We start from the raw sequence: 11,060 nt of genomic DNA, 5'->3' as shown, positions 1-11,060 counted from the left end.
GGGACAGTTTTGTCTCTGGGGATATATCTGCCTACAGGTGCCCATTCTACTAGCAGCCCGTTGGGGCCCTGCCCCTCTATTTTGGTTGGCTGCAGAATGGAACAGATCCTTCCTCTCTGGTGTCTTGTAGGGCCTTTGCAGCCATTTACCTGCTGTTCAGAAGCTGTTCTGAGATTTTTTTTTTTTTTTTTTTTTTTTTTGAGGCAGAGTTTCGCTCTTGTTGCCCAGGCTGGAGTGCAGTGGCACGATCTCGGCTCACTGCAACCTCTGCCTCCCAGGTTCAAGCGATTCTCCTGTCTCAGCCTCCCAAGTAGCTGGGATTTACAGGTGCCTACCACCACTCCTGGCTAATTTTTTGTATTTTTAGTAGAGACAGGGTTTCAGCATGTTGGCCAGGCTGGTCTCGAACTCCTGACCTCAGGTGATCCACCCCCGCCTCGGCCTCCCAAAGTGCTGGGATTAGAGGCGTAAGCCACCAGGCCCAGCCTGTTCTGAGATTTAATAAGGCTTCCTTCACAGGCAGGCATGCCTGGATTGAATTTCCAAGGCCAGTTCTGGCTTTCACCAGAGAGACATCCTGTTCCTTCTGGGGCCTTGTTCAGATAACTAATCCTGTCCCTCATGTGTAGACTTGAAGGGTTTAACTTCCAGAGGGCAGCCTGATTTCCAAATTCTAGGGATGTCACCCATCACCCATTACAGAGCTGATGATTTTAAGTCAGAATTTCAAAGAGGATGTGAGACACTGATGACAGGCAGATGGATTTGCAACTGGTGCCAGGAATAACCTGTATAGCCCTCATGGTCCTCCACCAGTGAAGGTTCTGCAAGCTCTTGGAAGTCTTGGTTTTTTGTTTGTTTGCTTTTTTGAGACAGAGTCTCAATCTGTCACCCAGGCTGGAGTGCAGAGGCATGATCTCAGCTCACTACAACCTCTGGGTTCAAGCAATTCTCCTACCTCAGCCTCCCGAGTAGCCAGAATTACAGGTGCATGCTGCCACGCCTGACTAATTTCTGTACTTTTAGTAGAGATGGGGTTTCACCATGTTGGCCAAGCTGGTCTTGAACTCCTGACCTTAAGTGATCCGCCCGCCTCGGCCTCCCAAAGTACTGGGATTACAGGTGTGAGCCACCACGCCCGGCCAGAAGTCTTGTTTTTAACCAGAACAGTTGCTATGCCATAGCTCTTGGACTTGAGGCCACTGAGCCTGAATTACATACACAGTAGGTAACCTGAGACCAACCCTCAGTTGTAAATATGCTCATAAAAATGACAAGGCACAGTATTGCCCTGAGCAGATTTTATGTGTATCGATTGGATCATTGTGTGATAATACTTATCTAAAAACGCCTTCATTCATCATTCCAGCAGCTAGTTCCACTCCTTGAAGAAGATGGGGTGCTCCAAAGCAAACACTCATAATTATCAACTAGCAAAGCTGACATCTAGTATTCTGAGAAAATTCCTCCCTGCTCATATGAGGACTATCACGTGGGTCCTGTAGGGGTTCCTCAGGATTTCACAAAGGGGTCTAGCGTCTGTTACATGCACAGTCACACCTGCCAGATTTGAATCTCCTGCACAGGTAGAGTGGCAGTTACAACTGGAGCTTGTACGGAGCTCTCCAGCTTACCAAACACATTCACACCCACCATCTCTTTTGGTCCTTGCAACAGTTGCCCTGTTTGCATTGTGATTATGGTTATCTTTATCATGATTCCCACTTGGCAGCTGAGAACTGAAAGGCAGAAAGGATGCATGGTTTGGGCAGAGTTATGCAGGTAGCAGAAGGTAGCACCCAGGTCTCTGGAGTTAAAGCCTATGCTGCTGCAGCCTGCTGAAATTAGCCCCCAGGGAGGGCACAGTGTTGCAAAGAGGCTTGGCTGTGAATTTCCAAATGCCATGTGAAGTTGGATACCAGCGTCTGTTCTCCCTCCCATTCATTACCCTGCAGGCTCTTTGCTCCCAAAGCTCTGCTACTCTGGGATAAAGACCAATTACAAAACAGGTCTCTTTATACTCAGTGAGAGGCGGGTGAGTGTGCCAGCATGAACTTGACATGAAGGGAAGGGCTGGGCTGGGCTGGGCATTCCTTCCTGTCTCCTTCAAGGAGGGGGATGCAGCTGGCCTGCAAGTCTCTTTCCGTGATCATCTTCTTGCACATTTTTTTTTTTTTTTTTTTTTTGAGACAGAGTCTCACTCTGTCACCCAGGCCGGAGTGCAGTGGCGCGATCTTGGCTCACTGCAAGCTCCACCTCCCGGGTGCACGCCGTTCTCCTGCCTCAGCCTCCCGAGTAGCTGGGACTACAGGCACCCACCACCACGCCCGGCTAATTTTTTGTATTTTTAGTAGAGACGGGGTTTCACCGTGTCAGCCAGGATGGCCTCGATCTACTGACCTCGTGATCCGCTCACCTCGGCCTCCCAAAGTGCTGGGATTACAGGCATGAGCCACCGCGCCCAGCCTCTTCTTGCACATTTCTTATTCTCTCTCTCTCCCTTACACACACACAGACACACACACACTCTCTCTCTCTCTCTCTCTCTCATTGGGCATTTATTCTGAGCAAAGGACTTCCAAAAAGACATTTGGTGAGGGGTGAGAGATAGAGTAGTAAGCAATGCAGGCAGGATCCTTGCCTTCACTAAGTTTATAAGGAGACAGAACAAATAAATAAAAAATTTAATAAAACACATGATTAGGACAGTGCTATGAAGGTTCGGCATGGATATCATGCTGGGTCCTGGTTTGGGCAAGTGGAGGGAGCCATAGCAGGAGGGCCTCTTGGAGTGGCATTTAGCTAAGACCTGGAGGATGAGTAGGCTTTAGGGTGGCAAACAACCAAGGCTCCTACATTTCCAGAAACCCAGGACCAAGGGTAGCAGTCACTTGCAACTTGGAAGGTGGGCTGGGGCTGGACTCATGTGGAAGCTTTGTTTGCATACCAGGCTTACTGTTTCTACTTAGACTGTGTTTATGTGTGTGTGTGGTTGGGGTTGGGAGCAGTGCTGTTAAAGTGCCTCACTTTGGCTGGGAATGGTGACTCATGCCTGTAATCCCAGCACTTTGGGAGGCCAAGGCAGGCAGATCACCTGAGGTCAGGAGTTCAAGACAAGCCTGGCTAACATAGTGAAAACCCATCTCTACTAAAAATACAAAAATTAGCTGGGTGTGGTGGCAGGCACATGTAATCCCAGCTACTTGGGAGGCTGAGGCAGGAGAATTGGTTGAACCTGGGAGGCAGAGGTTGCAGTGAGCCGAGATTGTGCCATTACACTCCAGCCTGGGCGACAAGAGCGAAACTCTATCTCAAAAAAACAAAACAAAACAAAACAAAAAGTGCCTCACTTTGGGGCTGTGCTGCTACAGGCCAAGAAGGGGAAAAAGAATGTTCAGTAGCAGAGACCCTGGAGCGAAGAGTTTGGCTTCTTCAAAGAACTGACAGAAGGCCAAGGTTACCCAAGCAGGGGTGCAAGGAGGAGAATGCTGGCAGACAGGGCTGAGAGGCTGGTGGCGGAGGCAGTTCTCAGTGGGACTGGAATTATCCCCACTCAAATTAGAGGGGAGGGAGCACACAGGACACTGACCTGATCCAATTTTTTTTTTTTTTTAAAGATCACTGGCTGTTGTATGTATGGATGATGGATTAGAACAGGGCAAGAGGAAATGAGGTAACCTGCTGAGAAGCTGCTGTTATGATCCAGACAAGAGGGGCTGGTGCATTAGGATGGGGTGGGGGCAGTGCTGGACAGGGAGATAAGAAGTGGCTGTTGGCTAGGCGGGTGGCTCGCGCCTGTAATCCCAACATTTTAGGAGGCCGAGGCAGGCCGATATCTTGAGCCCGGGAGTTGGAGACCAGCTTGGGCAATATGGCAAAACCCCTTATTTACAAAACATACAAAATTTAGCTGGGCATGACGGCACCCACCTGTATTCCCAGCTACTGGGGTGGCTGAGGTGGGAGGATCACCTGAGCCCAGGGAGGTTGAGGCTGCAGTGAGCTGTGATCCTGCCACTGCACTCCAGCTGCTTGGGCAACAGAGTGAGACACTGTCTCAAAAAAATTAAATATTAAAAAAGGCTGGGCGCGGTGGCTCACGCCTATAATCCCAGCAGTTTTGGAGCCCGAGGCAGGCAGATCACGAGGTCAAGAGATCGAGACCATCCTGGCCAACATGGTGAAACCCATCTCTACTAAAAATACAAAAATTAGCCAGGTGTGTTGGTGGGCGCCTGTGATCCCAGCTACTTGGGAGGCTGAGGCAGGAGAATCGCTTGAGCCTGAAGGCGGAGGTTGCAGTCAGCCGAGATCGTGCCACTGCACTCCAGCCTGGCAACAGAGTGAGACTCCGTCCCAAAAAATAAATAAATAAATAAAAAAGTGGGCTGGGCATGGTGCTCACACCTGTAATCCCAGCACTTTGGGAGGCCGAGGCAGGCGGATCACGAGGTCAGGAGATCGAGACCATCCTGGCCAACATAGTGAAATCCTATCTCTACTAAAAATACAAAAATTAGCCAGGCATGGTGGCGCATGACTATAATCCCAGCTACTTGGAAGGCGGAGGCAGGAGAATCCCTTGAACCAGGGAGTTGGAGGTTGCAGTGAGCCAAGATCATGCCACAGCACTCTAGCCTGGCGACACAACAAGACTCTGTCTCAAATAAATAAATAAATAAATAAATAAATAAAATTTAAAAATGGCTGTAAGTGGTATGTAAACTGAAACCTGAATTCAGTGCTGTTGGTGCAGGGATCCTCATCTTCTGCAGAGGGAAGACTACCCCTTATTTACTGCAACACCAAGGCTGGACACCATTCATTCAATCATCAACACATTTTTATTGTTGCCTCCTATGTGTCAGGCGCTGTCCTAGGCACCAAACAAAACAAGCAAATCCCAAGCTTTCATGGTGGGATCAAACAAAATCAATACCTTAATTGTAGGATATTAGATGGTGATGTGTGTTAAAGAGACATAGCAGTAAAGGGGCTGGGGGTGCTGGATGAGAGAGAGGGAAGGTTTCAAGTTTTTTTTTTTTCTTTGAGACAGAGTCTTGCTATTGCCCAAGCTGGAGTGCAGTGGCGCGATCTCAGCTCACTGCAACCTCCGCCTCCCAGGTTCAAGTGATTTTCCTGCCTCAGCCTCCCCAGTAGCTGGGGTTACAGATGCCCGCCACTACGCCCAGCTATTTTGTATTTTAGTAGAGATGGGGTTTCACTATGTTGGTCAGGCTGGTCTCAAACTCCAGACCTCAAGTGATCCACCTGCCTTGACCTCCCAAAGTGCTGGGATTACAGGCGTGAGCCACCCCTTCTGGCCAGGAAGTTTTCAGCTTTAAATTGGGTGACCTGAGAAAGTGGCTAAGACTTGAAAGAGGTGAGGAATAGAGCCTTTAGATAACTCCTTGGATGGAGGAAGCAGCAAGTGCAAAGGCCCTGAGGCAGGCTTGTGCTTGGAGTGTTCAAGGAAAAGCAGCTGGAGCTGAGTGAGTGGGAGGGGTGTGGTAGGACACGGGCTTAGGATGAGGGCAGGGGCCAGATGCTGGGGGTCTAAGGACTTTGCCTTTTCCTCCCAGTAGAAAAAGAATCCTCTTAGGCCAGGCACGGTGGCTCACGTCTGTAATCCCAGCACTTTGGGAGGCCAAGGCAGGTGGATCACCTGAGGTTAGGAGTTCGAGACCAGCCTGACCAACGTGGTGAAACCCTGTCTCTATTAAAATTACAAAAATTAGCTGAGCGTGGTGGTGGGCGCCTGTAATCCCAGCTACTCGGGAAGCTGAGGCAGGAGAATCGTTTGAACCCGGGAGGCAAAGGTTGCAGTGAGCTGAGATCATGCCACTGCACTCCAGCCTGGGCAACAGAGCGAGACTCCATCTAAAAAAAAAAAAGAAAGAAAGAAAAAGAAGCCTCTGACCGGCTAGGTGCAGTGGCTCATGCCTATAATCCCAGCACTTTGGGAGGTTGAGGTGGGTGGATCACGAGGTCAGAAGTTCAAGACCAGCCTGGCCAAGATGGTGAAACCCTGTCTCTACTAAAATACAAAAATTAGCCGGGCCTGGTGGCGGGCGCCTGTATTCCCAGCTACTCGGGAGGCTGAGGCAGGAGAATTGCTTGAACTCAGAAGGCAGAGGTTGCAGTGAGCCGAGATCGCAGCACTGCACTCCAGCCTAGGCGACAAAGCAAGACTCCTTCTCAAAAAGGAAAAAGAAGCCTCTGGAAGGTTGTGAACATGGGGTCACATTATCTGACTTGGGTTTTTCTAAAGTCACTAGGTTGCTGTGTGGAAAATAGTCTGCAGAGGGGCAAAGACAGAAGCAGGGAGACCAGTTAGAAGATTAGTAGTGCAATCATCCAAGGGAGAGATGAGGGGGGCTCGAGCCAGGAGGCTCGCAGTGGGGTGCTGGCAGGTGGTTGGATTCTGGATATATCTTGAAGGTAATGACTGTGGGATTTGCTGAAAGATTGGCTGTGGAGTGTAAGAGGAAGGGAGGAATCAAGGATGACTCCAAGCCCGAGCTACTAGATTCATGGACTGGTCATTAACTGAGATGGGGAAGACTGCAGATGGAGCATTTAGGGGCAAGGAAGTCAGGGGTTCAGTTGCAGACACGTTGAGGTGGAAATGGCTGTTAGGCATCCCAGTGGAGATGGAGCCGCCAGAGTGGCTGGGGAGAGCTCCAGGCAGGGCGAGTACATGAGGGAGGCTGTGTGTGTGTGTGTGTGTGTGTGTGTGTGTGTGTGTGTGTGTGTGTGTGTGTGAAGCAAATATATTGGGAGATTGACAAGTGGATGAGTGTAGACAGAGAAGAGAACACAAGGCCTAAGCTTGGGATTCTCCACCATTAAGAGCAGACAGAGGAGGACTAATTGGTGAGGTAGAAAAGACAAACCAGGCCGGGTGCAGTAGCTCACACCGGTAATCCCAGCACTTTGGGAGGCCGAGGAAGGTGGATCACTTGAGGTCAGGAGTTTGAGACCAGCCTGGCCAACATGGTGAAACCCCATCTCTACTAAAAATACAAAAATTATCTGGCGTGGTGGCAGGTGCCTGTAGACCCAGCTACTCAGGAGGCTGAGGCAGGAGAATCGCTTGAACCCAGAAGGCAGAGGTTGCAGTGAGCCAAGATCACGCTACTGCACTCCAGCTGGGCCACAGAGTGAAACTCTGTCTCAAAAAAAAAAAATTGCTGAAAAGTATCCCATTGTCTGCAGATACACACTTGTTTGTTTGTTGAGACAGAGTCTCAGGAGTCTCATGGGATTACAGGCGTGAGCCACAACACCTGGTCTTACTTTTTTTTTTTTTCTGAGACAGAATCTAGCTCTGTCACCCAGGCTGGGGTGCAATGTCACAATCTCGGCTCACTGCAACCTCCACCTCCTCAAGCGATCCTCCTGTCTCAGCTTCCTGAGTAGCTGGGATTACAGGCACATGCCACCACATGTGGCAATTTTTTTTTTTGTTTTTTTTAGTGGAGATGGGGTTTCGCCATGTTGGCCAGGTTGGTCTCGAACTCCTGACCTCAGGAGATCCACTCACCTCAGCCTCCCAAAATGCTGGGATTACAGGCATGAGCCACTGCGCCCAGCCCCACATTTTCTTTCTTTTCCTTTCTTTACTTTACTTTTTTTTTTTTTTTTGAGACAGAGTCTCACTCTGTCACCAGGCTGGAGTGCAGTGGTGTGATCTCGGCTCACCACAACCTCCGACTCCCTGGTTCAAGCGATTCTCCTGCCTCAGCCTCCTGAGTAGCTGGGATTACAGGCACACGCCACAACGCCCAGCTAATTTTTGTATTTTTAGTAGAGACGGGGTTACACCATGTTGGCCAGGATGGTCTCGATCTCCTCACCTCATGATCCACTTGCCTCAGCCTCCTAAAGTGCTGGGATTACAGGTGTGAGCCACTGCGCCCAGCCCCAGCCCCACATTTTAAAATCCATTTGCTAGTTGGACCTCTGGATTGTTTCCAGTTTTGAACTATATCTAATGCTGCTATGAACATTCTCGTGTAAGTCTTTGTGTGGATGTATATTTTCATTTCCCTTGAGCAGAGTCCTAAGAGTGGAATTACCGGGTCATATAGTAAGTTTATGCTTATTTAATCTTTTAATAAATTGCCAAACTGTTTTCCAAAGTATCTGCACCATTTTACATTCTCATCAGAAACGTAGGAGGGGTTCCATTTCTCCACATTGTTGCCAACAGTTGGTATTGTCCTTTTTAATAGCCTTCTAGTGGGTGTACACTGGAATCTCATTATAATCTAATATGCATTTCCCCAAGGACTAATGATATTGAGCATCTTCTTGTGTACTTGTTATTAGTACATAGGTAAGAATGAACTTAGCGTCCTGCAGTCTGCATTTCCAAACGGGCAGGCAGGTGGGTAGGGTTTATATTTTCCCAGATGAGGTCATGTGATCCCTCTGTGGATGAGATCAGCGCTGGCTCTGAGGAGATCCTTGGTGTCTACCTGCAGGAATCTGAAATGGTAAAGAGAAGGCATCAGGTGTACTTGCGGCCGGGCGCAGTGACTCACGCCTGTAATCCTAGCACTTTGGGAGGCCGAGGCTGGTGGATCACTTGAGGTCAGGAGTTGGAGGCCAGCCTGGCCAACATGGTGAAATCCTGTCTCTATTAAAAATACAAAAATTAGCTGGGAGTGGTGGTGCCTGCCTGTAATCACATCTATTTGGGAGGCTGAGGCAGGAGAATCGCTTGAGCCCGGGAGGCAGGGTTGCAATGAGCTGAGATCATGCCACTTCACTCTAGCCTGGGTGACAGAGCGTGACTCCATCTCAAAAAAAAAAAAAAAAAAGTGTACTTGCATGTTGGGGTCTGCAGATGGGTGGAGTCATCTGCCCTTTCTTTTCCCCAAGAAACCAAACTACCCAGGGAGGGACACCCAGAATTGCCTCAATGAAGCAAGCCACCCTGTGTAGGAGACACTCACTGGGATGCTGTGAAATAGGGGGCCTGTGAGAGCTGGAAAACAATGTGGCAGCTGTCTGGAATGGAGGCCACTAGTAACTCAACTGGGCTGTGGCAGAAGGAAGGCATTGGGCTGTGTCTGATCAGAGCCTGCGATTTTTCCATCAGTCCTAAACTGGCGTTTGCCTTCTCTGTTCACATCTTTGGGATTTGCCTCCTCTGTCAGTCCCCTAAGCCTAGCACTTCTGTGGGTAGAGCTCCTCTTCAAATGCAAATCAGGTCTCTTTGCCCACCCGCACTCATGAACGTTTTCATGGTACTTAAATGTGCTGCTCTCTCCCCACCTCTCTTTTCCCTGATAACCTTTATCCCTGTGCATTAGGGTTCTGCTAGATGCTGTAACAAACCTCAGAATTTCAGCGTTTAACACAATAGAGTTGTTTTCAAATTCTCAAAATGTGTGTGAGCCAGGTGCAGTGGCTCATGCCTTTAATCCCAGGGCTTTCGGTGGCTGAGGACGGAGAATTGCACTTTGGGAGGCTGAGAAGGGAGTATGGCTGGAGCCTAGGAGTTGGAGACCACCCTGGTCAACATAGTGAGACTTCATTTCTACAAAAAATAAAAAATATTAGCCAGGCACGGTGGCACGCATTTGTAGTCCTAGCTACTTGGGAGGCTGAGGTGGAAGGATTGCTTGAGCCCAGGAGGTTGAGGCCACTGTGAGTCGTGATTACACCACTGCACTTCAGCCTGGGCAGCAGAGTGAGATCCTGTCTCTAAAAATAAATAAATAGGCTGGGTGTGGTGCTTCATGCCTGTAATCTTAGCACTTTGGGGAGCTGAGATGGGTGGATTGCTTGAGCCTGGAAGTTCAAGACCAGCCTGGACAACATGGCAAAACCCCATCTCTATACAAAATCTACAAATTAGCTGGGTGTGGTGGTGTGCACCTGTAGTCCCAGCTTCTCAGGAAGCTGAGGTGGGAGGATCACTTGAGCTCGGGAGGCGGAGGTTGCAGTGAGCCAAGATCATGCCACTGGACTCCAGATGGGGAGAGAGTGAGATCCTGTCTTAAAAAAAAAAATTGCAATAATAAAATTCTCAAAACAGTCTATATAGCTATTCCAGGTTGTGTGGTGCTAGTGGTATTGTGGAGTTGCTATCTCCCACACTAATATGAAGAAGGTTTGTTCTTTCTCTTTTTTGAGACAGGGTCTCTCACTCTGTCACCCAGGCTTGAGTACAGTGATATGATCACAGCTCAATAGATCCTCAACCTCTAGGGCTCAAGCAGTTCTCCTGCCTCAGCCTCCCGAGTAGCTGGGACCACAAGCACACCCCACCATGCCTGGCTGATTGTTTTTTTGTTTTGTTTTGGTAGAGATGGGGTTTTGCCATGTTGTCCAAACTGGTCTTGAACTCCTGGGCTCAAGGGATCCTCCCACCTTAGCCTCCCAAAGCTCTGGGATTACAGGCATGAGCCACCATGCTTGGCCAGATGTGATTGTTTTACATCAGCAAATAGATTAGATTGCAGTTCCAACTACAAAGCAAGAAAGAAGTGGATCAAATACTGCATAAAGTATATAATTATTTTTATTGAGGCAAAATTCACATAACATAAAATTTGCCATTTTATTATTTTATTTATGTATTTATTTTTTCAGAGTCTGTGGGGCAGGGAGGTGGTCTCTCTTTGTGCTCAAGCTGGTCTTGAACTCCTGGGCTGAAGCCATGCTTCTTCCTCAGCCTCCTAAGAAGCTGAGACTACAAGCTTGCAGCCCAGTGCCCTGCTTAAAATTAGCGATTTCAAGGCTGGGCGTGGTGGCAAGCACCTGTAGTTCCAGCTACTTTGGAGGCTGAGGCAGGAGAGTCATTTGAACCCAGGAGGTGGAGGCTGCAGTGAGCCAAGATCATGCCACTCCACTCTATCCTAGGCAACAGAGCAAGACTCAGAAAAAAAAAATAATAGAGATTTCAAAGGGTGGCCATTTCAGTGGCATTCAGTACACCTGCAATGTTGTGCAACCACCACTTCTAACAAGTTCCAAAATTTTTGCATTACCCCAAAGGAATACCCCTTGCCTGTTAGCAGTCACCCTCTACCTCAATCACCCCC

General features: G+C 48.9%; 1 long non-coding RNA gene across 1 annotated transcript; it reads right to left on the bottom strand.

The window, feature by feature from the left end:
* Positions 1 to 8,097: 8,097 nt before the first annotated feature.
* LOC129524969 (uncharacterized) lies at positions 8,098 to 9,972 on the bottom strand. The gene is made up of 3 exons (XR_008668961.2): positions 9,892 to 9,972; positions 9,349 to 9,550; positions 8,098 to 8,493 (listed from the first exon to the last, which is right to left on the bottom strand). It is a non-coding gene; the product is annotated as an uncharacterized lncRNA (long non-coding RNA).
* Between the last annotated feature and the right edge of the window lie 1,088 nt (positions 9,973 to 11,060).

The sequence above is a fragment of the Gorilla gorilla genome, chromosome 8 (genome assembly GCF_029281585.2).
Source record: "Gorilla gorilla gorilla isolate KB3781 chromosome 8, NHGRI_mGorGor1-v2.1_pri, whole genome shotgun sequence".
NCBI classification, from domain to species: domain Eukaryota; kingdom Metazoa; phylum Chordata; class Mammalia; order Primates; family Hominidae; genus Gorilla; species Gorilla gorilla.
This window is presented reverse-complemented; position numbering and strand designations above follow the sequence as displayed.